This window comes from Platalea leucorodia (assembly GCF_965183815.1).
Source record: "Platalea leucorodia genome assembly, chromosome: W".
NCBI classification, from domain to species: domain Eukaryota; kingdom Metazoa; phylum Chordata; class Aves; order Pelecaniformes; family Threskiornithidae; genus Platalea; species Platalea leucorodia.
Genome location: NC_138859.1, coordinates 12,861,888 through 12,889,246, shown reverse-complemented (window position 1 = coordinate 12,889,246; position 27,359 = coordinate 12,861,888). Strand labels below are relative to the sequence as shown.

Below are 27,359 nucleotides of genomic sequence, written 5' to 3'. Positions count from 1 at the left end.
TGTGAAGATAATACAATACTATTCCATCATATTACTTTTAATTTATTTGACTTTTCAAAATTTCAGAATAATCTCTTAACCGTTTTAGTCTCCAGAGAAGTAAATCTTGTGTACATGGTACCCTGAGACAAAAACAGTGAGTTATTTACCTGTCATTTTTCTTTCCTAAAAGTTCTCTGAACCTTTCTCCTGCATGTAAGAAATTCCTGCAAGAGCTCATTCTCATTTTCCTTATCTTTTGATTCCATTTATAAGATGCATTTTTCTAGTTTACTTTTATTCTCTTGAAGTCAAGAAAGTGGCTACAGATAACTGTGTGTCTGAAGCATTGGCAGCTTGTGTGTCCCTGAAGTAGCCTTCAACAAATCCTGAGGAAATTCCTACATAATCCCAAACTGAAAACAGACTCAGGAGTGGAAGTCCATGGATACTGTATTTATAGATGGCTTTTTCTCTTTTCACAGGTGAGTTGAGTCAATTATTACTTTCCACGTATTTCTGTGTCTACCCAGTTGATGGCACCTAGCTAACAAGAAGCTCAGTTGTTATGAGAATCCAAAACTCCTTCTGACTGTGTCTTCTCTAAACTATTCGTCCAGAGAAAGATTTTATTATCAGTTTGACATATTAATCTGTAATCACATTATTTTTGCATTTTGTCTCTTTCATTAGATGTTAACTGATAAATCAACGGGGCACTCATCTTCACAGATTTTTCTTGTGAAGCATGAGATGGTCTGTAGATAAATCATTCTAACATTTAGACAACTGCAGTGGATTGGAACAACTGTTTCCGAAAGAGCTCTTTCAGCTGTTGTTCACTTGTTGCTTCTTTCTGTTGCATCAGCTCTCTGGTTCCTTTGGTTACCCCCCCCCCCCCCAGCCATCTGGCTTTGAGACTGAAGGACAATATGGCCTGCCTGAAGCAGGCCTCAGATTCTCCCAGTATTCTCTTCTTGCCCTAAAGAAAGAAAAGGAAATATTACAAAACTTTCATTACTTTCACATTAATTCAGACCAAATGTTCATTTTGAAGAGGGATGAGAATTTTTGTAGCTCTCCTACTGCCCCTTTGCCCCTTTTACTGCTCCCAGATCAAATTTAATTCTTCAAAATTATTAACACAGAATGTTTACGGTTATATTTAGACCTCCATATTGGTTAAGCTAGTCTGCTGCATGGATCAATGTAAGCCTTTATAAGGAGGGTGCTGGTGTGCTTTCCAGTTCAGATATACATACCTTGCTCTGACCCAGGGTTTGGTATGCATGCTCAGGTTATTGCCCCAGCTGCCATGTTTCTCAGAAGCTTCTCGCAAAAATCCTCTTTCAGGAGCCAGCTCCTCAGCTATTGCTCGGATGTGATATGGCTCAAATCCACAGCAGCCTCCAATGAAATGAATTCCTAAATCATAGGCCTTTCTTGCATATTTTTGAACATCCCATCTAGTTACAATTCTTGGCTCCAGACCTGCAAAGACATTCATATCTTAAATTTTCACCATGCTCCAGTTCACCGCATTTTTTTGTAAGAAATCACATTATTGAGACACTTGCACACTATTTGCAAAACTGGTTGTAGATGTAGATGTTTGAGCTGTCTGAGCTAGAATTAATAATGCAAACTTTCAGGAGTCTAGCTTTTAGATTCTGTTATGCTTTGCTGAGCTATGCTTGTTGTAAGCTGCTTTGGCTTTGAAAAACAGCACCTAATATCTTCTGAGACTGATCAAGCCCTAAGTCACATGCTTGCCATTCTGCCAGAGTTCTTAGCTGAAGTACTGGAGCACTTTCAATGTTATGCCCACAAGTCCAAAGAGTTCTTAATGAACAATCAATATCTGGGAAATCTGATTACAGTACTCTAATCTGTGAAAGGAGAAGGTATCATCAGCCTACCTGCAACAGGAATAAGCCTGCTTGTTATTCCTCAGGAATGCTTACTACACTTTTTTCCATGACCAGCTAATGGCAGGCAGTTGTTTCGCTGACAGCTGGGATCTGTAGCTATTTCTTAGCCCATCCCTTACTTAGTTATAAGCCCATCCATAAGCAGTTTGCTGCCTCAAGCCACTTCCTTGTGGAAAGTTCTGTGTGTAGATGACTTAGGATGGCTAAGATGCAACCTTTCTTTTGAACCCCTCTTCGTGTTGCAGGTTGTGGTAAGCAGAGCGGAGGGACACCAGAGCTGAGAGGAAAGACGTGTGGAAGGAAAGGAACAGAAAGTGAGAAGAACAAGGAAAAGCACACCTGAAAGGGAAGGAGGCACAGGAGTTGCAGAACTGGAAAGAAAAGACCAGGGACTGGAGAAGAAACTTGAAGGAATAAAAATACAGGAATAAAGGAATAAAAATCCTCCCACTTCTTTATGCACATCTGCAGGAGATGAATCAGCTTGGTTATGAGGAGAGTGCAGCATGATGTCTGGGCACTGAACATTCCTCTAGGCAAAGAAGCCGTGGTGAGGTAGTAAGGTTCCAGCACCACAGCAGAAGTAGGATTCTTCTTCCTACATCCTGTCCCAGAAATGCCTAATATGCAAGAAGGTGATGCAAAGCAGATCTGCTCAAAGTCCAGTGAGTAGTTAAAGAGACAGAGTCAGAAAATAAAAAACAGAAGGGAAAAAAATGAAATGGTCTTAAACAGAAAATTATTGGTCTCAGAGGGAAAGACTGGACAACGGAAAAATAGATGGTCTAATATCAGAAGGAAAACCAGATTAAGCTATCTTAGAAAGCTGTTTAAATAAAAGTTTGTGTACAGTCCTGCAGATGTGAGAGAAAGCATCAGAAGCATCAATTCATGATTTCCTTGTCTCTCATATATCATTAAAAAGCTAATGCAAAATTGATACAAAACGATCAACAGTAAGAATGCAGCATCTTGCACTCAATTTATACCCGTATAAGCAACTAAACTCCAGGAGAACAGTATAGGGTGTTTCCCTGTCTTCTCCGTCACCCACCCTGTCACAATCAGTCCTTGTGTTTCAGGAGCATAAGGACAGCACCAACCTAACAGCTCTGAAGAAACATGGATAGACTCCGCCATAAGAACTGGCCACACATGGTGAAACATGGTGATTGAAAACAAGCAGTATGCTACGAAAAGAAGTTGCCACATAGATCACGTTTTGTGGGGTTTTCTTCCCCCCTCCCAAAAATGACTAACATTCTATTTTCCGTGCCTGTCAATGTACAGTATTTTTCTTGGCTTTATTCAGAATTAAATATCTCTAGCTTAACAGTTTATGTTATCATTTACAGTAAAAAGATATTGAAATTTTCATCAACTTCTGATGAGAAGATTGTAATGTGCGCCTAGATTTAGCCCCTCTGTACGTCTACTCTTGAGATAACTGGGTATGCTTTGACTGACCAGGACTTTTCTGTCTAAAACATTGTCCTTGCTTAACTGGTGACATTTGAGAGCAATTGCAGTAACACAGAAGGGAAAACACAGAAAACTGGAAAAAGTTCTAAAGATAAATAAATACTGCTGGTATCTAGATGCTGGAGTTTGCCAATACAACATAGCCAATGCTTTTCTAGAAACTGAGATCTTGTTGGCCTGTACAGAGGTTATGTACACTTCAAATACCTAAATGCCTCTTTGTGCATATTGCCTTCCACAAAAAGCAGAGTCAACTGGGTCAGTTTAACAATGATTTACCAAACTACTTCTCTGCCATCAAGTGATCAGTTGCTCCTTCTGGGTAGTGCAAACATTCACAGAACCAGGCTTCTCCAATTGACTCATGAAATTTCTGAAAACTGACATCTCATACAGTTTGCTTATAACATACAAACCAAGAACCATAACAAACCAAAGAGTGAATCCTTCAATTAACTTGATTACTTACTGCATCTGTTCTATCATTTTTGCTTGCAATCAGAGGAGTTATACGAAGGAATGAATAGGATAAATGAGTTCCTGACACTTTTAAACATCCCAGAGTATTTTCAGAACCCAGACATGTTGTTATTATCTAATGAATGCCTCAGGCTCATGCTTTATTCTTTTTCCTTCATTTACGTAGAGAGGACTTTTAAAATAAAATATCTTCCTGAAAATCACATCCATATCTTTTTTTTTTTCCTAAAAATTCAAGTTTCAGTTGTTTTAATACCTTATTTTATAGGCTGATCTTGAAAAGAAGAATGTATGATATCTGAAAATGAAGGCATTTTTCTAATCAATTTTAAAATGTTTAGGCTGCTTTTTTCCTCTTATCTTAAGAGGATGTGACCTTCTACATCCCAGGTGGGAATAAGCCCTAAATACACAAGCCTTATATACGCATAAAGTGGCTGAATCTTTCGGTCTTTTGGGTAGAATTTCTGCTGAGCATAAGAGTGATGAATCCATCTCCAAACTGCTAATCCATTTGTAAGCAACATCAAAGAACATATTCCCTCTTCTGCTTTCTCTCTAATCTCACTTATCTTAGACAGTTACACTTGCAAGACTGAACCATTATGAGTGCAAGAATCATGCACCTATACTAATGATCCAGCTCCGCATATGCATTATACATTAAATCCCTATGCAGGTAAACATTATAGGGCTCATGGGCTAGACGTCACAACCGAGAATGCTGGGGAGCTCCAGTCCAAAGGCATTTAAAGTCTGGGTTGTTTTTAGTGTATTTGCTCTTGTTAATTTCTTTGGACTATTTTACAGCTGTCCTGAACAAGGTTCTATAGCACAAGAAAAAAAAAACAACATTTTTTTTTAATTGATTTAGGTTGTGGCACTTTAACTGTTTTCATCATAATTTCACTTTCAGTCACATGCTGTGATACTGCTGAAATACTCTCATTATCTGGATGATCTTTAACCCAATCCATCTATGCAGAATGCCAGACAGGATAATTGAGACTGATCCTATTGTACAGGAGGATGCCTTGCAGTTTCAGCTTTGCTAAAAGCTAGGGGAAAAAAAGGAACAGACAGTAAATAAATTAAAAAAAAAAAAAAAAAGATACCCTTGTCTTACCAAAGGGAAATTCTGGAAGGTCAATAAATCCTTGCTTCCCACAATCAGGTGTATGGAAAGCAAGTGGTTGGGACATCAGGTGAGCTTTCAGTTTAGCAGCGTGCAAGCCCTCTTTCATCAGTCTCACAGTTTCCAGGGAGGTATCTGGGTCAAAATGGCAGTTGACTCCAACAATAGAAGCACCTAGGAGGAGGAAAATAAATAAGTTCAAGTCACATCTCCCTAGGAAGTGGGAGGTGAAAGTTCTTAGCCACAGCACTCCATAAGCAGAGCAGTCCATCTGTACACCAGCACTATGAACACAAGCGTCCTGGTTTCAGCTGGGATAGAGCTAATTTCCTTCCTAGTAGCTGGCATAGTGCTGTGTTTTGGATTTAGGATGAGAATAATGTTGATAACACACTGATGTTTTAGTTGCTGCTAAGTAGTGCTTACACTAGTCAAGGACTTTTCAGCTTCCCATGCTCTGCCAGGTGCACAAGAAGCTGGGAAGGGGCACAGCCAGGACAGCTGACCCACACTGGCCAAAGGGCTATTCCGTACCATATGACGTCATGCTCAGTATATAAGCTGGGGGAGTTGGCCGGGGGGCAGGGATCGCTGCTCGGGGACAGGCTGGGCATTGGTCAGCAGGTGGTGAGCAATTGCATTGTGCATCACTTGTTTTGTATATTCTTTTATGATGATGATGATGATGATGATGATGATGATGATGATGATGATGATTTTCTCTTCCTGCTGTCCTATTAAACTGTCTTTATCTCAACCCACAGGTTTTACTTTTTTTTTCAATTCTCTCCCCCATCCCACCAGGAAGGGGAGGAGGGTGAGCGAGTGACTGTGTGGTGCTTAGTTGCCGACTGAGGTTAAACCACGACAACAAGGTAGTTGGATTAGAGCCAGCCTCAACTCTCCTGAGGCTGATCATTCCATTTACATCTCAGTTGCACTCTTTACCTTCCTGATGAGGAATCACATCTCCCACCCTCATGCAGTTGCTTTTCTCATCAGTGCTCAATCAGTGAAGACTGATTATGTACAGCCACATATACAAATAGCTAACAGGTTCCTAACACAGGTTCTGCCTTTGGATTTCAACTCTTAACTCCAAAGGAAAAGAGTAGTTCAGAACAGATATAATAAAACCCCTGTATGGTCGGTCCATCATGCCCCTGATTAATTCCTTCTGCCCTTCCCTTTGTCCTGCAGAAAACACAGCATTTGATAGGCAATAAGATTAATTTTTTCATTCTCTTATTCTCTCATCCTGGATTTGAACTGTGCTCCACACATTTCTAAAAACATGAGCAGAGAATCAAAGGCGGCTTTGGATTCTGCTTATGTTTCATAATCCTGAGCCCAGAATTTGGGGCTGGGTCTGTAATCAACTTTGAATAGTTTTAGGATTTTGTTCTACTCAGTATCAGCTGCCTGTGGCTATTGCTCCCAATACCATCCTGGTTAATAAGGATTTTATAGCTGCATTTTCATACTTTTTTTTACAAGACTGCTCTAGTAAAGTACACATAGAAACTCTTCCACAGGCTCAAAACTTTCATCAAGTATAATTGGGAAGCTATCTACTTGAGATACACATCCATTTATCTCAATGATTAAGGACTTAACTTTGTTCCATACTTTTAAAGTGCAGATTAAAACAGATTCTTACCAGCCTTTACCAGTCGGACAGCACATTGTCCGGGGGGCACGCCATGCATGTCTCCTTCTGGACAATGCACATTGTAGCTGCAACTGGCTTCCTAGATTCTTTTAGGACTTCAACAGCCCAGACAGCTTCTTCAACATGTTCAAAATACTGAAAGAAATTAAAAGTGGACTACTTTCGTTTCTTGGAGATGAAACATAAACACATTAATCCAGACCCCAAATTCACCAGCAATACAATGACTTGATTCTTTTCTGATTTACACTAACAGAATTCAGTTGAGTTCACTGACCACACAGTTAAAAAAGGATTTTAAAAAGTCAGAAGGAAAACTAAATCCAAAATAAAAAGATACTCATGTTTCAGAATAAGAATGCCCATACAGGGGGTTAATCAGGGATTTATCCCTGAAGAACTATTTTCATCTAGAAAAGTCACCATGGGTTGGTTACTTACGGAGTACAGGAGGAAACAGGAACTAATCAAGATCACATTAATCTATCCTCTTTGTACTGGTACAGAATTTGACTTGACTGAGATGATAGAAATTTAGGGTTCAAGGTCCTATTCTAGGACGCTTGCAGATACTGCTGTGCATTTAGAAAACATCTGATTCTACTGGAATAAAAGTATAACAGAAAATTTTAAAGAAGGAAGCAATATATACTTGTATTCCCTAAAGTAGACTAGACATCTTAAAGTTAACACACTGTGCCAGCTGAAGGCATGTACTTTTTTACAGATTTACCTCTGCAATTAGGAAGTCAACATTCTTCTTCATAAAGCCATCTAGTTGCTTTCGAAAGGCTGCTTTAACCTCTGCTTTATCCTTGCAGCTTAAGTATGATGGTGTTTGACTGAGTCCTCCAGCCACTAAAGCATCACCTTCATTAGCCACTTCTCTTGCAATGTCACAAGCAGCTTCATTCACTTTCTGGCACTATATGAATATAGATTACATCATTTTTACCTGGTCAGAGATATGCATGTAATTTCAGAGCACAAAAAGGACAAAAGAGTCAAAAGCCATAATGACTTCTTCATATTCATTTATAATTTAAATGTATTTTTCTATAATATTGATTAGGAAGATCAGCATTTTTCAAAAAAATAACAAACATTAAGAAACAGATTTCTTGCAACTTATAAGTTATCATATTATCAAACACTAATACAAAAACATATTACCTTTAATACATCTTACACAAATAGTCTATAAAAAAGCAAATATTTGGTGTGAAGCAGAATTTTTTTTTCCTCTTAGAAAATAAGTTAGTTAGTTACACTTAAGTGTCTGCTTCTATTCTGAGATTTTGTGGATGGAAAAAAAGAGTAGTAATTTCAATTGATTTTTCATTCTGTTTCTTAATGTATTATTTTAGTATTTTGATAATTTTCAAAATTTAAGCTATGATATGATATAGAGTCATTTAAGGCACTTTTAAAAGGATGTCATTAATTACCTGATGTTAAAGTTACCAATTTAAGAATAGCAAAGGGAAACTTATCACTATATATGATTAATTAATCACCTAGACTGAAAGACACATTCCCTGTATACCCAAACCAGGATGACTAGAACAGCTTGTGAAAGAGGTTAAGCTGGGAAAAAAAGATTTTTGGAAAAGAATCATTATTTGGGATAGATAACAAGGACTGATTAGAGCAGGTTTCTTTGTGGCCCATGGGCTACTTAGAATCTACATAGGTTTCTCTCAGCTGAAGTTTTCCATGGCTGCCTCAAAACATCCAGATGATTTTTAAGGCTATTGCTGACAGAGTGTCTTCCATTTGCACTTCTGCTCAGGTACGTGTTTGGGAACACCAGGAGCTGGAGCCATAAACCAGTTAGAGCCTGGAGGAAACTGCTTCTAGAACTGGCAGCAAATCAAGCTTGAAAGTTTTGCTGCAATGCATTCCAGTTTCCAGTTGCTTTCCCAACCCCTCTTATCATTTTTCGTTGCAGCATGGCTAGTTCCAGAGGCACTATGTTTCTGGGATATCACTTCAGACATTTCGATGTTGCATCTATTGAATGTAAAGGTACAGCATTTCAGATAAATTTGGTCATATGACATTTTAATGTCTTAACCTCTTAATTAAGCCTCAAGTGTTTCCCTAGTGTCCAGATTGCTCTAGTTTCTGACTTGGGATATCTTCACATAAATATATTCCTTCCTCTCTGCGCCCTGGAGAATCTTCTCTATTTTCCAGAGGCTGAAATAATAGACAATAGGACCAAAGGGGAAAAGATCAGAGAAAACACCCAACGACAAATCTTCTAGTCTCAAAGGAACTATCTAGAAATGTTTGTGCCAGAAGTCCCAGTGGAGATGGGGCCTGCATCTAGTGAAGGCACCCAACATCCTACAACTCCTCTGTGTAGGGGGTAAGAAAACACCAACACAGTACTTCTGTTACTGTACCAGATTACCCTTACACATGAGAAGGGGAATACTGACCACAGTGTATACCTTGGATTTTTTAGTTGATATTTTATTGAAGACATGGTCCTAAAAAAACATTCAGTTCTTATTAGCAAGTCATTATTCTCCAGGATTCTTCACCATTTTTGCAGTTGATTTGTTTCTCTGGATGCTAAAGCATTTCTTTTTTTACAATTGATTTTGCTCTCTGTGCATTTAGTCCTCCCTATACTTTGTATGAAAACTCCAGTAAACTATCTCCTCAGATGGGAAAAATAAGATGTGGGCATCCTTTTTCCTCTCTTCATCTTTGCCCCATTTTGTTATTTTTTTTTTTTTCTTTCCCCTTTAACCTTGTCTTTCTTACTATTCCAAATTCTGAAATTGCACCATCTCATTCTTTGGTCCTCAAATATAACCAAAACTGTTATGACAAACTGTGAAAATACTTGATAATTCTTTCTATTAAACCTTTTGAAATGAATACACTTATTTCATATCTCCATCAAAATAGTATTTTACTCACACTTATTTCCTCAGCTACATAATTGCCCCTGTTCTCTAGTTTGTCCTCACTGGCATAAAATGTGAATGCCTGCAGAACATTGGATCCAGCTCTGAGGAATTCCCGGTGAAGCTGACAAACTGCAAAGAATTAAAAGAGACAAAGAAGAGATGTTTGGTACAGTTATTACTATTATTATCCCAAAACTAAATGTTTATTGAATTAATGTTACTGTAAAAGAAGTGATACTGTGTTTACTAGAAGAGCCATTATGAGGGAGTAGAAGCAGTACCCCAGTCTGTGTAGAATTCCTTTCTTCCCACTCTTAGAACATTAGGTAGAAAACTTCCTTCTTAGTTATTCTCTGCTAAGAATGACTGAAGATTTCTATATTTAGTTCATCAGTAGATTCAGATGCTCACGTACCCAAGAGTCGGGCCACTGAAGAACATCAAAACAACCAGCAGGTGGATCGGGCTGCTAAGATTGAAGTGGCTCAGGTGGATCTGGACTGGCAACATGAGGGTGGATTGTTTATAGCTCGGTGGGCCCATGACACCTCAGGCCATCAAGGAAGAGATGCAACAGACAAATGGGCTCGCGATCGAGGGCTGGACCTGACCATGGACGCTATTGCACAGGTTATCCATGAATGCGAAACATGCACTGCAATGTGTACCTCAAGGGGATTTGATTTTGGGTGAAAATAGCCAATGAACTGAATGGTATGATGTTAATTGCTATATAATACTGTATGTCATCACTTCTATGGTGGCTATATGCTATATCAACAGAATCACAGTAAGAATCACCCAGATTAATGAAGAATGAACTTTGATGGAACCGAGCAAAGTGCAGCGGTGATAGAACCATAACTGGCTTCAGCATGCAACAACCCAACACCACACACCATCTCTCCTGCCCTATAGGACTGTTATGAGAGATGAAGCCCAAAGTCATGGACCGAATGAACTCAACGGACATTTTAGAGGGATGGCCCATGGACTAAGGGAATGATATCTGTGTGTACATATCAAAAGACTGGAAAAGTGGTGGTGATTAATTGGAATGTATTGGAAAGGATAGGACCTGGGCATGACATAGATGGTATAGAATAAGGGGTGGATACTGTCCTGGTTTCAGCTGGGATAGAGCTAATTTTCTTCCTAGTAGCTGGCACAGTGCTGTGTTTTGGATTTAGGATGAGAATAATGTTGATAACACACTGATGTTTTAGTTGCTGCTAAGTAGTGCTTACACTAGTCAAGGACTTTTTTCAGCTTCCCATGCTCTGCCAGGTGCACAAGAAGCTGGGAAGGGGCACAGCCAGGACAGCTGACCCACACTGGCCAAAGGGCTATTCCGTACCATATGATGTCATGCTCAGTATATAAACTGGGGAGAGTTGGCCGGGGGGCAGGGATCGCTGCTCGGGGACTGGCTGGGCATCGGTCAGTGGGTGGTGAGCAGTTGCATCATGCATTACTTGCTTTAATAATAATATTATTATTACTACTATTTTATTTCAGTTATTAAACTGTTCTTATCTCAACCCATGAGTTTTCTCACTTCTACTCTTCCGATTCTCTCCCCCACCCCATCAGGGAGAAGGGAGGGAGCGAGCAGCTGTGTGGTTCTTAGTTGGTGGCTGGGGCTAAACCACAACAACCCACAAAACAATAATTATAATAATTTCTAGAACACTACTTATCATGTAAAACAGAGTTAAAACGCTCAACAGCTTATAGCAAATACAGGAATAATTTATTCCCTAGATATTGTATAGAGACATGAGAACACTGCAGTTTCTATGGCAGATGTTTGGAAAAGCTTTCCTGAAGTCTTGGTTCATCATACCTCATTGTCTACAGACAATCTGTGTCATTAGGGAAACATGTTAATGTGTCACGAGAATAAAATTACTGCCTTCAGCTACAACAAACACAGCATTCTATGCCAGAGAAGCTCAAACGGTAGTCTGAGTTGCTAGAGTCAATCTGCACACACAGCAGCACATCTGCTTTCAGTGAAGGAACAGTGTGGTGTCCCTTGCTTTTCTCTACTAGTACAGTATTTCATTTCTAATTACAGCCTTGGGTAACCACACTGTGATTTAACACAGCAGTCACAAAGAACTATCCAGGAACATAGATTCTAGCAGAGCTACAATTCAAAGAGTCCCTGGAATTTGCCTGAACTATCGGGATCAAATTTCAGTTTTACAGCCTTTACACAGTCAAAACATTCCTAGTGCAGAGAGTATTCTTTTTCCTACATCATTAAAACAGGCTACTGAGCCCAACTAAAAGGACTGTCTCTGTATGTTTCTAGTGTTCTGTAGTTTGTTTTTCTATTCGCCCCCATGAAAAATCATTGATGAACACTAGTCAGGAAATGTGAAAAGGAAAAAATAATCTACAAATATTTTCACAAATGCTTTATGACATTTCCATAATAAACTAGATTTATTTACCCCCATGGTTAGTGCTCTTTAAATATGGTTCCTGCATTCCTAGAAGAATGTTTGGGATTTGTGTGAATAAGGATGGAGACATTGGTAGGCAAATGAAACATAATCTAACACGTATGAATAAGGAACTTTATATCCCAAACTATCAGGTATGTGAACAGCAGACTCTTGAATGGGTCTGCATTTGGAGGGAAAGAATAGCATTATAAGTAAAGTATCAGCCTGAATCTCATTCAATCCCAGGCAAATCATTTTTACCACTAGAATACACTTAGTATTATCAAGCCCACAGTAGTCTGCATGATGCTATCAAAAACCCAAACCACTCTAATTTACTTCTTGTGTGACTTCTAGCATGTTACTGAAGCTATGTTTTCTTCCACTATTTGAGAAATGAGGTAACAGCCACATATGAGGCTAAACAATTATTAAATTTGATGCATTTTAGGAGTCAGACATACAACACTGAGTTTTCATTTCAATCTACCATGAGTTGGACATTTCACAAAAGACACAGACTTAAGCTAACAGCAGATGGGGGCAGTAAGTGCATATGCATATTGCTCAGTACAGAGCAGTAGCTCAGATACCTGATCTGGCTCAGAAGAAATATTTAGATCTCATTTCTAAACTTGTCAGTCTGGCAAAACTTCTCCTCCCTTGTAACGGAGATAATGGCCTTCAACTCACTTTTTTTTTTTTTTCTTTCTTTTTTTTTTTTTTTCCTCCATCATTCCTTGCTGCAATCTCAGAACCTCCCTCATTCCTTACAAAGACAAGAAGGGCCGGTAGTTGTATGGTTTTTTACACCAGCTGGCTCAGACAGTTGGTCCTTCTGTTCTTTACACCTGCTTTCAAAATAACATGACCCTTGAGCATGCAGGAGCAAAGAGCAATAACAGAGGGGAGGCAGCACACTGCACTGAAAGAAATGAACACATTTCCAGTTAAGGGTGTATTTATAAATAGCCTACAAAGGGCTTATAAAAGTGTTATGTTACAGGCATGAGCAATATGTTCTAGCAAATCAGTAGTAATTCTTAGAAGGCTGGGCTAACCTATGACTACTGATCACTTGTTTAAAACAAATCTGTGTGCCAATTTAGCCTATTTAAGCCATCTGCAACTGCCTCTATGTAAGGTAATGTCTTGCATTCCCCATGGACCGAGACCTACACTTCCTGAGAAGGCATGTGGAGAGGGTCAAAGACTTTTGTGGTACAAAAGAAATAAGCAAAGGGGAAACAAAGAGCATGGTATAAGCGCTACGATTTGTAAGATGGAATGCGCAGGGGCAGAAAAAGGTACAGGTGGAGAGAAAGAGAGAGGTGATAGGATGTATTTTTGGGAGATGAGGTTCAACAAATTAGGTCATCACCCTTTAAACCTTTGCTGGAGCACTGCATTATCTAAGGCTGTCCATGACCCTAAGTTAGGCATGCTACACAAAGTAACACTTGAAGGCTGAGAAGGATTAGGGGAAAAAATAGGTAAGGTGTACAAAGCAATGTAATAGAGAGGGCTAAGATCTCTATTTCTCCTTCTCCTCTTCTTCCTTCTTCCCCCTTTATAGAGGAAAAAGACTAATTTGGAAGGACATACACTTAAGACAGAACAAAGAAAATTTTTTTCCCAGGACATTCTGAATTAGCTTGTGGGATTAACTGCACATGATATTACTAGGGCAAATGCTTTATTGTAATGAAGCATACATAAATAGATAATAGCACCTGCTTTTGCACTATTTATGCTAAACACTATAATCTTTATGCTGTAAGGCATAGAATGATTGCTCATTTTGCCCCCCTCCACTGTAGACAGTCACTCCATTAAATGGGATAGGCAGAAGTTGAGTTAACACCCTTGGCACAGCAACTGATGCAATTTTATTGCAATTCTTAGGTTCTTATGAGGTTTATCAATCCTCATTTCACAGTGGAGCCAGATACATTAAATACTCCTCTTCCATTCCATTGTTTATTAAAAGCTGCCGTTTTCCTGAAGGAATTAATAAACAAACTGTATTCATTTATAATGGTCAGAACACAACAAAACAGATAGTTAACTGCAGAATTTTTTGTCACAAGATGTTGTGAAGGATAAACTTGATATCAGCTCAAGGACAGACTGGACATGTCCATGAGAGAGAAATCACTGAATGTTATTAAATACAAAGATACCATATCTGTGTCAAAAAGTCCCTGGGTTACAAATTACTGAAGACTGGGAAAGCATTCTGGAGAGGTATCACTGTATGTTTGCACTACTCATATTCTTTCCCAACCAACTGCTTTTGACCAGTGTTAGAGCAAGAATAAGGGGTACGATGATTAGGGGGTCTATAGATTCTTAGACTATTCTTAACAGTGTGTAATTCTACATTGTCAAGCAACCCACTACAAGTTCCTATATATTTATTATTTATCCAACCATGTTTACCTTCACTATAGAATCACCATTTCCCAGTAAAACTGACCTGCTTCTGGGTGTTCTACCGTTGCTTCGGGAGTCCAAGGCCTAGCTTTTACATACCCCCTCTTTTCAAGAGCAAAGACGAATCCTCCATCTCCAATCACAAATTCTCCAGCATCTAAACGCTCTAGAATACCCTGCAGAAAGCAGGAAGAAAGGTTAATAATTACAGTTCTTCAGTTTTGTGGGCTTCCTTTGTTGACATTTCCTGTATTTGCAAAGCAGATATAATTATTTGTGGGCTACCAGAAACATCTTTGCCATAATAATAAGAAGTAATCCATTTCCTTCTTGAAATTCTCTTTAAAGAATAGTAGGTGATCTGTTTTACAACATAAGGCGTTAATATATGCATATATATTACATAAGACTTTTAATTATTCAGTTTATTGTATTCCAGAGATATAGTCCCCAGAACTAGAAGTCAATGGTCTAATTCCATTCCTATGAAAGTAAAACACAGTCTCAAATTCTCCTGTAAAATATATGTGAAACTTTTTAAAATGAAACACTAGTATCACTGACCTCTTCATTAGCTCATTTGCTCTTTAGCTACAAATGCCATCATGACAGAGCCTCAGCACAAGTAGCTTGTGACACAAGATGGCACAACAAGCATCAAAAAAAGTAAGCATGTAACATTTTCCTAGCAAATAAGACACATCTCAGAATGCTGGCCTCCATTTTCTGACAGACTTTTCACTGGCCTGGGTTTCCTTACCTAGACTTACAAAATGAAAGAAAATCCTGCTTCTTTTGCACAGCCCAGAAATGTTTTAAGATGCCAAATTACAAACCTTACAGCACCCTGTGATTAACCTTGCTTCTGCCTTGAACTCTACACTAACACAAGGAAAGTGGTAATTATTTTTTTTTGTAAAATGAAAAACATGAATACAAAATATATTGATTGCACCTAATACATATTATTTTTTGTATTCCTTTCATTGCTTCATTGGATTGTTCAAATTTTCAAAAAAGTACCTTGCTGTTATACTAAATAGTACTAAATTCTGCCAGTAGATTACAAACATAATTCTATTTGACTTTAAAAAGTGGATTAATGCAGACCCATTACATTAACAAAGGTAGTGGGTACAGAAAAAGATTTTAAAAAATCAAAGGTAAGACTGAAATTGCTGTCCATAGTTATCTTTTCCTGATGGCCTACTAGCGTTTCAGTAGATGAAATTTGAGGGAGTAGGGGAAAAAAAAGCACCTTGCGGACATAGAGTTGAGTGTGTTTTTTTGTGTTGAGAGGAAGGGTTTTTTAACAATTAGCCTCCAACCTTTAGTAGATTATCTTTCTTGATAATTTCTCCTTCATTCATTCAATTATCTCACACCATACATCCAGGAAAGAAAAACACTTATAACATCTCAGCACTGCCCTTTAGGCAGCATGAGAGTATGCCTTTCCAACAAGAAGGTGCACTGTGCCAACTATGCCAGTTCCAGTACCAAGCATAGCAGTGTAAGGCTACTTGGAGGCCACAAAGCCTGGCTGAGAGGGTCGGCGTTTTTGGCCCAGGCACTGACATAGCAGCAAGGTGATGGGGCTTCTCTGCACAGTGTTGCTGTGCAGATATATGAGCTAGGCCAAGTGTTGGCTTGCAGATGTCTGCATCACATTCCATTGCACATTCTGGACTTTCCAAAATATTGACGTAATTAACTTTACAACGTTAAGAAAAAGTGCAAGCTTTTATCTTTATTTCAGCAGGACCAGGGCAAAACTCAATCTACAATACTCAGTCTCCAAAACTCAGTAATTTTCAATAAGTCTACAAGTCGTGCCTGTCTATTAGGGCAATTCTGTTGTAAGTGTAAATGTCAGGAGGCTTTGTAAAGATTGTGTTTGCAATTAACTAATTTGCAGTTGTAACAGAATGCCTCAAATGGGGCCAGAGAAAGGCACCCAAGGGATCACTGGTTGAGTCCCTGCTTCCTCTGCCTGCCAAGGAATCTTTTACAGACAGAGCCTGCTTCAGAAGTTTAATATGCAGAGAACAGGAGTGCAGAGGGGAAAACAAAAAAAAAAAATCTTAAATGTATAAGCAACCTCAGTTGTTGCTTGTTAACTGAAGATTACATTACAATAGATACATGTTGACACAATATATAGATATATTTAAATGCACTACAATCAACAGGTTTTTTTTTTCAAGTCCCTTCTAGGATTTAACAGCAGTTTCCCTTCACAGTTCTAGCTTTTTTAAACTGCACTTTAAAATAATCTTCACTTTTGACACACAGAAGCAACATAAGCCATGACTGAATAGATTGTGGTATCTTAATATATAATATATTGTGATATATTAAACCTAGCATCAGGGCATCTAATAGCAGGTGACATAACTATAAAGCACAAAGTGCTTAAACTTACTTTGTCAGTTCAGATTGGCTCAAAATGGAAATAACTTTTTTGCAGACTTTATTATAGGTCTGATATCATCTCTTCACACCATTTTTACTTTATCTATACTGGATAAAATACCATTGGTTCAAACAGCATATAGCTAGCATGAGTTCAGCATCAACATTGTTTTGTTCTGCCCCAGAGAACTACAACTGTGCCCAATCCAGATCAAAATTGTACTGTCAAGTGATCCAGTAGTACACAGATCTGGTATTAAATAACAAGAAATAGTATCTGTAAAAAGCTAACCAGGGCTTTTTTGAGCCATCTTTTCACTGCTTCACTTTTGCTACCATGAACAAAGTTGCACCACAGTCCATACATCTATCCACGGAAGGAGTGCAAATGACTGTATGAAGATATTCCCCCAACCAACTTTAAGAATGTAACCGAACCATATAAGTGAAAAGCCTGCTTGGTCTACCTATATCCTATCTTTCCATCGGTGGAGAGAAAAAAAGCATCTCAAAATAACTATTCAGATCTTAAGTGAGCCCTCAAGAAAGGCTTATCTCTGTCCATTGCCTGTAGGAGAACCTAGGGCAATTGCCTTCTGCTAGGTGTCTGAAGTTAGGTGGCATGTGCCAAAAAATAAGCAGCAGAACAAATACCTCCTCACCTCCTTCCTTTATAACTGAGCTACCTGAAAGGCATAGAGTTCATAGACTTCTTCCCATATCCTTCTGTTCTCTTACTCTAGACTTATATGCTACATATAAAACCAAATAAAAACAGTTCTGAGTAAGAAGTGTCCAGTGTCCTACTAATAATACTGTCCTTCCAAACAGAAGGTAGAATACATGATTCCACTGACCCTCCCAAGCAGCACTGCAGGGTAGCAGTACTGGTATATGTCAGAGAGTCTGATTTAGATATTGCTCAAATGTTTATCTTGATGGCCAGAATGGCTGATGCCTGAATAACCTTTTATACTGGCTTATTTCTTTAGCTAAATGAGAGTGCGAAGGGCATGCATATATTGGAGACTGCGCTCCTATTACAAACACTGTTGGTATTCAGTCATATAAATAAAGGGAAGAGCAATTTGGGGCTTTTAGAGTTGTCAGGACGCTGGAGACAGGAATCCCATCCAATGAAGGTTTATGCTTACAATATTTACAATTTTAATGTGTTGTGAGCACTGCTTAGTTTGCATATCAAATAATATTAAGCAAAATGGTTTTGAACTTTGGTGGCTTCAGTCTATGTGTTGAGAGAAATCAAGATTCTGTGAGCTGTTACAGCATTAAGTTGAATCTAATCTATCTATCTCATAACAGTGTCCAAATGTCTTTAATGGTTTGATGCTGAATAGGTATAGTTATTATTACGTCTTTACTTTAGCTTTTCACAATATGCCCTTACCCGCAGAAATACCGAGTACCTTACTTGGAGGTTAAGTGCGGTTTGCGGGTTGTGCCAGTTTTGCAGCAGCTCCCCAGGAAAGCCTCCGGGCAGGACCCCGAGGGGGCGGGAGAGGCGGCCGGGTACAGCGGAGCCCCAGCCCGACCCAGAGTCGAGCTCTGCCCTGTGCCGCTGGGAAGCTCCCGCCGCTCCCCGCCTGCGCGCCTCGCAGCACCGGCGCGAGGCTGCCTCTGCCCTACCGCGTGGTCCCGCTAGGGCAGCGCCCGCACCGCGGCAGGGGCACCCCTCCCAGCGCCCGCCGCTGCCCCCACGCCGGACAGGGGAACGGGCCCGCCGAGAGCAGGGGACCGGGGCCGAGCAGGGGAGGGAGGTGGGGGAATTATCCTTTTGCCCTGTTTCGTGGTCTTCCTGATCGGCAGCATTTTCCTCGCCAAAGGACGCTGGCTACCTGAGACTACCCAGACGACTCGGCACGAAGCAGAAGATAACCCGAGCGCTCAGCCCGCACTTTTATAACGCGGGGAGGAGGCGGGCCGCGGTGAGCAGCGCTGCGAGCGACACCCCCGGCCGGCCCGGCCCCTGCCTCCGCGGGGCGCCCTGGCACGGCCCGGGACTGACCCGCCCCCTCCCGCCACCGCCCCCGCCTGGCTCGGGGACGAGCACTGGGGGTGGGGATCGGGAGGCGCCCGGTAGCTCCTCCGGGCTGCCCCCTCGGCCAAGGGGCTGGCCAGCGCTCTCCATCCCTGCTGCGGGCGGGCTGCGCGCGGGATGAGCGCGGTGCTGCGGAGAGCCCTGCGACGGCTGCGACCTCCCGCCGCGGCGGCCGGCCCGACCCCCCCCCCCGCCGCCGCCGCGGCTGCCCTGCGGCCCCTCGGCGGCGGCGCGGGCACGCGCGGGCCGGGCCGGGCTGGGCGCGGGGGCGGTGAGGAGCTCCGGGCGGGATGCGGTGGGGAGGCGCTGGCAGAGGAGCTGTTAACGGTCACGGCTCTCAGCGCGTGGCCTCCGCGCGGGCGGTGCTGCCCCAGGGCGCGGCCCCAGAAGTGTAAAGCTATCTGGCGGGGGGCGGGGGGGGGGGAAGGTAAGGGGAATACAGCTCCTTCTGCCGGCCTGCAGTGCTCCACCAGGTGCCGGTCAGGGTCACCGGGCCGCGAAGGCCTCTCCTTGTGGGCAGGAGGTGCATTTCCCACCCCCCCCTCCCCCCGTGCCTCGCATTTCTCTGTCAAAGACCAGACTCAGCGCGGGGTAAGTAGCTGACCTGGTATAGAGAGATCCCTCCTGTTGTGTTCTGGGCCATAGCGATGAGCACAAAATGACCTATTTTACCTGGCACGAGCAAACATCTGGGTGAACCGCGTAGTTCACAGGAAAGGTGCTCCCCGGATTCTTACCAGGCTCCTGCGTTTGAAAGAAAACGTTTGAAAAGAGCTGAAAGTCATGTGATCTGATCTGATCTGAATTCTCTCAGTGCCAGGAGGCACACAAGGCGCGAACATCGTTCTTCCACTTCGATCGGTCTGCGGCTGCGTGCTCTGGAGTCCCAAGGGCCACAGCGCAGTCTTCTGTTGGTTTTTTCCTCAAGACACGACCGATCCAGTTCCATCTCCTCCTCCTCACTTCATTACTGATTTTCTCCATCTCCGAGTTGATGCTCGTCGTTTCTGCTGCTTTTTTTTTTTTTTTTTTTTTCTTCTTCTTCTTCCGGGAGGAGGTAGTTGGCCTCCTGCCCAACCCCCATGACTTGGAGGGCCAGTGGTTTTTCTGTCAGGGTGGCCTTCCCTTAGGCTGCGCTGGTTCGCGGCACCTTCTTCAATTTTATCCGGTGCACCCTCCAGAGAGGGATCCCCTATCCACCACCCAGGGGACGCGCCTTCTAGCCGTGCAGCCCCAGCCGAAGGGAAAGTCATGTGAGGAAGTCTCAAATTCAAAGCATAAAAGAAGCATGAGAAAACCACGCTTGACCTTGATTAACTATCCTCATAAAATTTGATAGAGGAGCTGGGGTAAGTGTCTCGCATCTGGCTAGTAAACAGGTTACTGTTAACTTGCAAAAATGAATATGTAATCTCAAAAAAGAACACGTAGAAGTGTGTATGGGTCAAATACAGAAAACCTGTGGTGTCCAGTGCTCCCATTTATTTTCCTTTTCATTCGTTGCCGCATGGTGCATATTCCTCCTGCATTTGCATTTATCATGTCATATTATTTTAAAAGATCTTCATTCATAATACATGCAACTAATAGCTTTGATTTCTGAATGGAGGATGGGTGGAAGACTAGTTACACGTTAGACAGCCTTTTGCCAGAGGCGTTGCAAAAGCAAATGTACAAGGAGGGGGAGATAAAAATTGAGTATCGATTAAGTGTCCTGAAGGGAAAGATGATACTGTGGTTTCACAGTAGTTTGTACTGCTGCTGTACTAAGAGGTCCTACCTTGTCTTACATCCAAAAACATGGCTTTTTAAAATTTGGATAAATTTCCTGATCTGGCTTGCTGTCTGTGGGAGGGGCAGTAGAGAGGAGGATCAGACAAGACAGTGAGAATGGGGCTGCCTATGGCAGCAGTCCTGGTTTATGCTGGCTTAAAGGGGTTGTGAAACTGTAGCGTAGTGTAGTAGCAGGTGTGAGCCATTGACAAAACCCTGTTTCTATAGTGTTTTGACTCGAGCAAAGTAGAACATGTCAAAATAGACGGGATGTGAAAATATATATTCAGTTTTATTGTTCGTGAACACGTAGACTGATGTAGTCTGCTGACATTTGGCTTTAGAAATATTTTAAGGAGCTTTACTAAGCAGACATTTTTTTAAAGACTTTCTCTTTGTGTCGCATATACTATAGCACTTTTGAAATGCCAGGTTTTGACACTGTCATTTCAGGGGTACAGTTTCTCATTGAGAACTAGGTTCTACGCATAAGGGTATATTGGACAAATAACAAAGATTTAAAGTTGTGAGTGGAAGCAACCTTGCGTTGCTTTTTGTATTACTACTGTTTATGTATATGACCCTTTAAGAACATTTACTTTAAAAGAAGATAAGAATGACCAGGTTAGGTCTTAAGTGAGGTGTGTCACTTAGACTGCCAAGCAGGGACCAAGTTATATTATGATTGGAGCTATAAACAAAAGTGCAACTGTCTTTTTGTAACTGTCTGTAATTTTTTTTCCCGGGAGCGAAACCCCATCTCCTTTCTTGGGGAAAGACAGAGCAGACAGTGATCACTGGAAATGGTTGTGTTGGTGTGAGTCTAGCCTATCACTTGGCTAAGGCTGGCTTGAAGGATGTCATTCTGCTGGAAAAATTGGAGCTCACTGCAGGATCTATTTGGCATGCAGTAAGAAATGTTTTGTTAATCTCTCAGATTAACAGCAGTTTGTATATCTAACCGTGGTAGAAGTTTCATTACCCTTTATATTCCCTGGCTTTCCGGAGATTAACTATCATCTTGGTTATTTTATAGATCCAAACTTTAGCACCGAGTTCTGTATAGCTTTGCTGTATGAGTTTTGAAAAGTTGGTTCAGCTATCCATACTACACTTTTCTCATTTGTAAAAACTGGGACAAATACTGTATTTTGAAATTACTGTAAGGTAACTGTTAATATTATACATTTTTGGCAGTTAACTGGATTTAGACTTTAAACTTTAGTTTAACTTGAACTTTTTAAACTTAAGGTTTCATTTCTAAAGTAATATCTAGTTTATACGGTAGACTTTATCATTGGAAGTGGTTGCACTGGCATGCATAAACCAGAAATGTGAATTTTTGCATTATTGTATATGCAATTGTTTCTTTATATATGTGCCATCTTGAAAGAGAGGTGATCAAGAAGCAACGGTGGATGAATTGGCTGGCCAACTCCGACAATACGAAGAAAGTCTCTCTTCCTCCCTACGGGCCTGCATCTCGGCTGTGGAGAAACTGCCCGACGTGCTAGCTGAGCAATTGTCCCGGGAGTTCCAGCGATTCAAAGAGGACATGTCCTACTCCTCACCTGTACAGACCAGTATCTCAGCCAGTAGGAGTAAGCGTCCCTCTCTTCAAGGGAGACGATATAGTGGATATACACCACGGGCCACTCTGTGGTTTTAGCTGCGTGACCACGGAGAGGACATGAGGAAGTGGGATGGAAAAATCTACCTCGACCCGAGAGGCACGAGTATGTGAGTTGCAAGGAAAAACAACAACACAAGAGGGTTCTTCCAGGAAAATTGCTGCTCCAGTTTCCAGTGAGCAGCTCCCCAGACAGAGCAGAAGGGCTGATTTTGCTTCCGATCTTAATAAAGGGACTTTTGATTCGCATTGACAAGAAGTGAGTAACGAGTGCTGTGACCAGGACTAGAGGGGCCCTGCCTCCAGCCAGGTGGAGGAAAGGGACAACCGGGTGTACTGGACCGTGTGGATTCGATGGCCTGGCACATCAGACCCACAGGAGTAGAAGGCTCTAGTGGACACGGGTGCACAGTGTACCCTCATGCCATCAAGCTATGAAGGGGCAGAACCCATCTGTATTTCTGGAGTGACAGGGGGATCCTAACAGCTGACTGTATTGGAGGCTGAAGCGAGCCTAGGCGGGAACGAGTGGCAGAAGCACCCCATTGTGACTGCCCCAGAGGCTCCGTGCATCCTTGGCATAGACTACCTCAGCAGAGGGTATTTCAAAGACCCAAAAGGGTACCGGTGGGCTTTTGGCATAGCTGCCTTGGAGATGGAGGAAATTAAACAGCTGTCTACCCTGCCCGGTCTCTCGAAGGACCCTTCTATTGTGGGGTTGCTGAGGGTCAAAGAACAACAGGTGCCAATCGCTACCACAACAGTGCACCGGCAGCAATATCGCACCAACAGAGACTCCCTGGTTCCCATCCATAAGCTGATTCGTCAACCGGAGAGCCAAGGAGTGAGCAGCAAGACTCGCTCACCTTTTCACAGTCCCATATGGCCAGTGCGAAAGTCTAATGGAGAGTGGAGACTAGCAGTAGACTATCGGGGCCTGAAGGAAGTCTCGCTGCCGCTGAGCGCTGCCGTGCCGGACATGCTAGAACTTCAATACGAACTGCAGTCAAAGGCAGCCAAGTGGTATGCCACCATTGACATCGCGAATGCGTTTTTCCCAATCCCTTCGGTGGCAGAGTGCAGGCCACAGTTTGCTTTCACTTGGAGGGGCGTCCAGTACACCTGGAATCGACTGCCCCAGGGGTGGAAACACAGCCCCACCATTTGCCATGGACTGATCCAGACTGCTTTGGAACAGGGTGGGGCTCCGGAACACCTGCAGTACATTGATGACGTCATTGTGTGGGGCAACACAGCAGCAGAAGAGGTTTTTGAGAAAGGGAAGCAAATAGTCCAAATCCTTCTGGAGGCCGGCTTTGCCATAAAACCAAGTAAGGTCAAGGGACCTGCACAGGAGATCCAGTTTTTAGGCATAAAATGGCAAGATGGGTGTCATCAGAGCCCAATGGATGCGATCAACAAAATAACAGCCATGTCCCCACCAACCAGCAAAAAGGAAACGCAAGCTTCCTTGGGCGTCGTGGGTTTTTGGAGAATGCGTATTCCAAATTACAGTTTGATCGTAAGCCCTCTCTATCAAGTGACCCGGAAGAAGAACGATTTCAAATGGGGCCCTGAGCAACGAGAAGCCTTTGAACAAATTAAACGGGAGATAGTCCACGCAGTAGCCCTTGGGCCAGTCCGGGCAGGACAAGATGTAAAAAAAATGTGCTCTACACCGCAGCCGGGGAGAACGGCCCTACCTGGAGCCTCTGGCAGAAAGCACCGGGGGAGACTCGAGGTCGACCCCTAGGAGTCGGGGATACAGAGGATTCGAGGCTGGCTATACTCCAACTGAAAAAACGATATGAGCAGCATATGAAGGGGTTCGAGCCGCTTCGGAAGTGGTCGGCACTGAAGCACAGCTCCTCCTGGTCCCCTCTACACGTCATGCAACTGATGCTACGTGGAGTAAGTGGGTCGCACTGATCACACAACGGGCCCGAATAGGAATCCCCAGTCGCCCAGGAATCTTGGAAGTGATCATGGACTGGCCAGAAGGCAAGGATTTCGGAATATCGCCAGGGGTGACGCGTGCTGAGGAGGCCCCACCGTATAATAAACTGCCAGAAAATGAGAAGCACTATGCCCTGTTCACTGATGGGTCCTGTCGTCTTGCGGAGAAGCATCGGAGGTGGAAAGCTGCTGTATGGAGTCCTGTACGACAAGTTGCAGAAACTGCTGAAGGAGAAGGTGAATCGAGTCACTTTGCTGGTCAATGTCCGACTTAAGCCAAATTTGGAAGAAACTAACATATGCAATCGGTATGTAAATTTGACTATGAGTCAATCATCTTATCCCCATAAATAGTGAGCAGCCCAAGAGCCCTTTAAGCTCTCCTGCACGGCAGCGAGCTGCACGCCAGGATCTCCCCTTGAGTAGGGACACCTCTCAAGGTTCCTCCTTGAGGTTGAGAGATTCCTTGCCACGACAGATCCTCGGTAAGTGACTAATAGCATGCTAAACTTTTGAAGTCTTAGCTAAGTGATATAAAGGATTTATTGCGCATATATAATCCTTTAGACATAAACCGTTGACCAAGTCTGGGACTAGGATTGGATCCAGCCGCACCTAGACTTCTCTCTGAGAAGGAGTTTAGAAAGCAAGGGAGTCCTCTCTGAACCTCATGACTCAATGGGAGGGTCTCCCTGACAGTCTTGTCTGACCCTGTCCCCATGCAGTAAATAATCAAGTATATCTTGCCATCAAATCTTGTTAAACCACTGTCGCATTTACTATCAAACTTTGTTATCAATAAACATATTGCTCTTACAAGTGCAATGCAATTGCTCACCACCTGCTGGCTGATGCCCATCCCATCCCTGAGCAGCGATCACTGTCCCCCAGCCAACTCCCTCCAGTTTATATACTGAGCATGACGTCATACGGTACGGAATAGCCCTTTGGCCAGTCTGGGTCAGCTGTCCTGGCTGGGCCCCCTCCCAGCTTCTTGTGCACCTGGCAGAGCATGGGAAGCTGAAAAGTCCTTGACTAGTGTAAGCCCTACTTAGCAACAACTAAAACATCAGTGTGTTATCAACATTATTCTCATCCTAAATCCAAAACAGAGCACTATGCCAGCTACTAGGAAGAAAATTAGCTCCATCCCAGCTGAAACCAGGAGTTATTACTATGTGGTAAGCTTTACAAATGTGTGATAAACTGTACATGTAATGTAATCTCTCACTTACTGCTGAGGGGACCCAGTATTTTAAATATAAATCAATCTTTCTTTGAAAGGAATCATTCATAAAAGTTAATCTTCTCCCTTTTGGGCAAACAAATACACCGACAAAGTTAGTTTGTCTGATTACGTGAAAGGCAGAATGAACTTAATGGAGAAAAATTATGTTGGTAATACTCAAGAATCCCTCTTTGAAAGCTCAGATGATACAAAACCTAAGTTTCCAATTTAAATGTGACATTGTAGTGAGAAAATTCTAAGTTTAAGTAATAATAATTTTACAAAATTTTATGAAAGTAATCAGTAGTCTCTGTGGGAGATAAAAAACAGTTTGCAACATGAGAGACAATTGGAGCAGTCCTGTCTTGCAGGCTGGATGAGTTAGGAATGATGGTGCTTGCAGCTCTCTAGTTGTTTACAAAGCAATTCTTCAATTTGTTTGGTTACAGAAACCATATTCTAAGGTGCTCCACCCAAGTACATGGGGATAGGGAAAATTATCCTGGTGACAGAAAGAACAATTTGTAGCTGTGAGAAATTAAGAGGTTTTTAAAAGTATTTGATTTTTGCGTTAAGTGCAAAAATGCAAGCAATATTTCTAACTTTAATATTTTTTTTTGTCATGCTTAATATCTCATAATTAAACAAAGATAATTTTATTAAGCAGTTCCCCAAAAATCATATTTTCTTTGAGGACAAGAGTGAAAACGTCAAGTCATAATATTTTGAGATTCCTCAAAATAGATTTATAAAGGAAATGCCTACTTGGCTCTGAATACAGTGTACTGAGCTGTGCAGCAATATCAAGACTATAGTGGAGCATTGGAAGATGTTATTCAAGGAAAGAGGAAGCAATATGTTTAGCCACATCCACACTTCAGCTCAGTCAATCAAGAACATTTGTAACTAGACAGGGGAAGCCACAAACACATTCAGTTATAACAGACAAAATACCTACATGAATCTAAAAAATGGAAATTATAGTTCCTGTGGTAGTGAATACAGTCTGCCTTCTGATTAATCAGTGGAACGTATGACAAGAAAACAATTCAGATGTTTTTAAGTAGCCTTAGAGGTTCCATCCTCTCTATCCCTGATATACCAATGGAGAGATCGATAGGCTGACAGTCCTGGTCTGTCTGCAAGATCACACCAGGCCTATACTAAAATAATTTGAATGTATGGAAAAAGATTTATCTGAGGATATCTGGGTGAAATATATTTTGGGTGAAAAGAATGGATTGAAGACCACTTAGCTTTTTAGTGTGCAATCCTGGCATTTCCCATAAACATGTAAGCTGTTGTTCCTTTGGCCTGAGGGAGAAAAACTTTGAACGCTGGATGAATCACTCATATTTCCAGTATGTTTCCAGGCCATCTGACACCTGCAAGATTCTGCAGGGCTTGTGTCATTGTATTATATGCTGGCTGAGATGAGCATAACAGACTATTGTAAGCAGAGCCAACGCTGTCCTCGGGTCACAATTTGGATGGTAAAATTTCTAAATACATTCTCTGAAAGGCTAAGAATAGATTGAGTAACGGACCTAAATTACTCAGTTATGTGATTAAGGGGTAAACATACCATGTCTAGCCAATGCTCAAGAGGTCTTAGCTTGAGTCTGATAAATATTAAGGTGACAAAAATCTGCACTGAGCCAAGAAAACGTCAGGATTTGTTTGTGACTTCCAAAGCTGTCTTACCAGGCAAGGAATTTGATTTCCAATCAAGACAACACCTTAGGAGAGTGTCAGGAAATTTGTCTTTTGCTGTCCAATTAATCCTCATTGCTTTTCCTG

The 27,359-nt window shown here is 41.8% G+C and overlaps 1 pseudogene across 1 annotated transcript; it reads right to left on the bottom strand.

Annotated features, from left to right (window-relative positions):
• Window positions 1-760: 760 nt before the first annotated feature.
• LOC309601754 (betaine--homocysteine S-methyltransferase 1-like) lies at window positions 761-18,743 on the bottom strand (annotated as a pseudogene). The gene is made up of 8 exons: window positions 18,705-18,743; window positions 14,542-14,674; window positions 9,617-9,735; window positions 7,413-7,604; window positions 6,668-6,814; window positions 4,999-5,181; window positions 1,242-1,470; window positions 761-961 (listed from the first exon to the last, which is right to left on the bottom strand). The product of its transcript is annotated as a betaine--homocysteine S-methyltransferase 1-like (transcript).
• Between the last annotated feature and the right edge of the window lie 8,616 nt (window positions 18,744-27,359).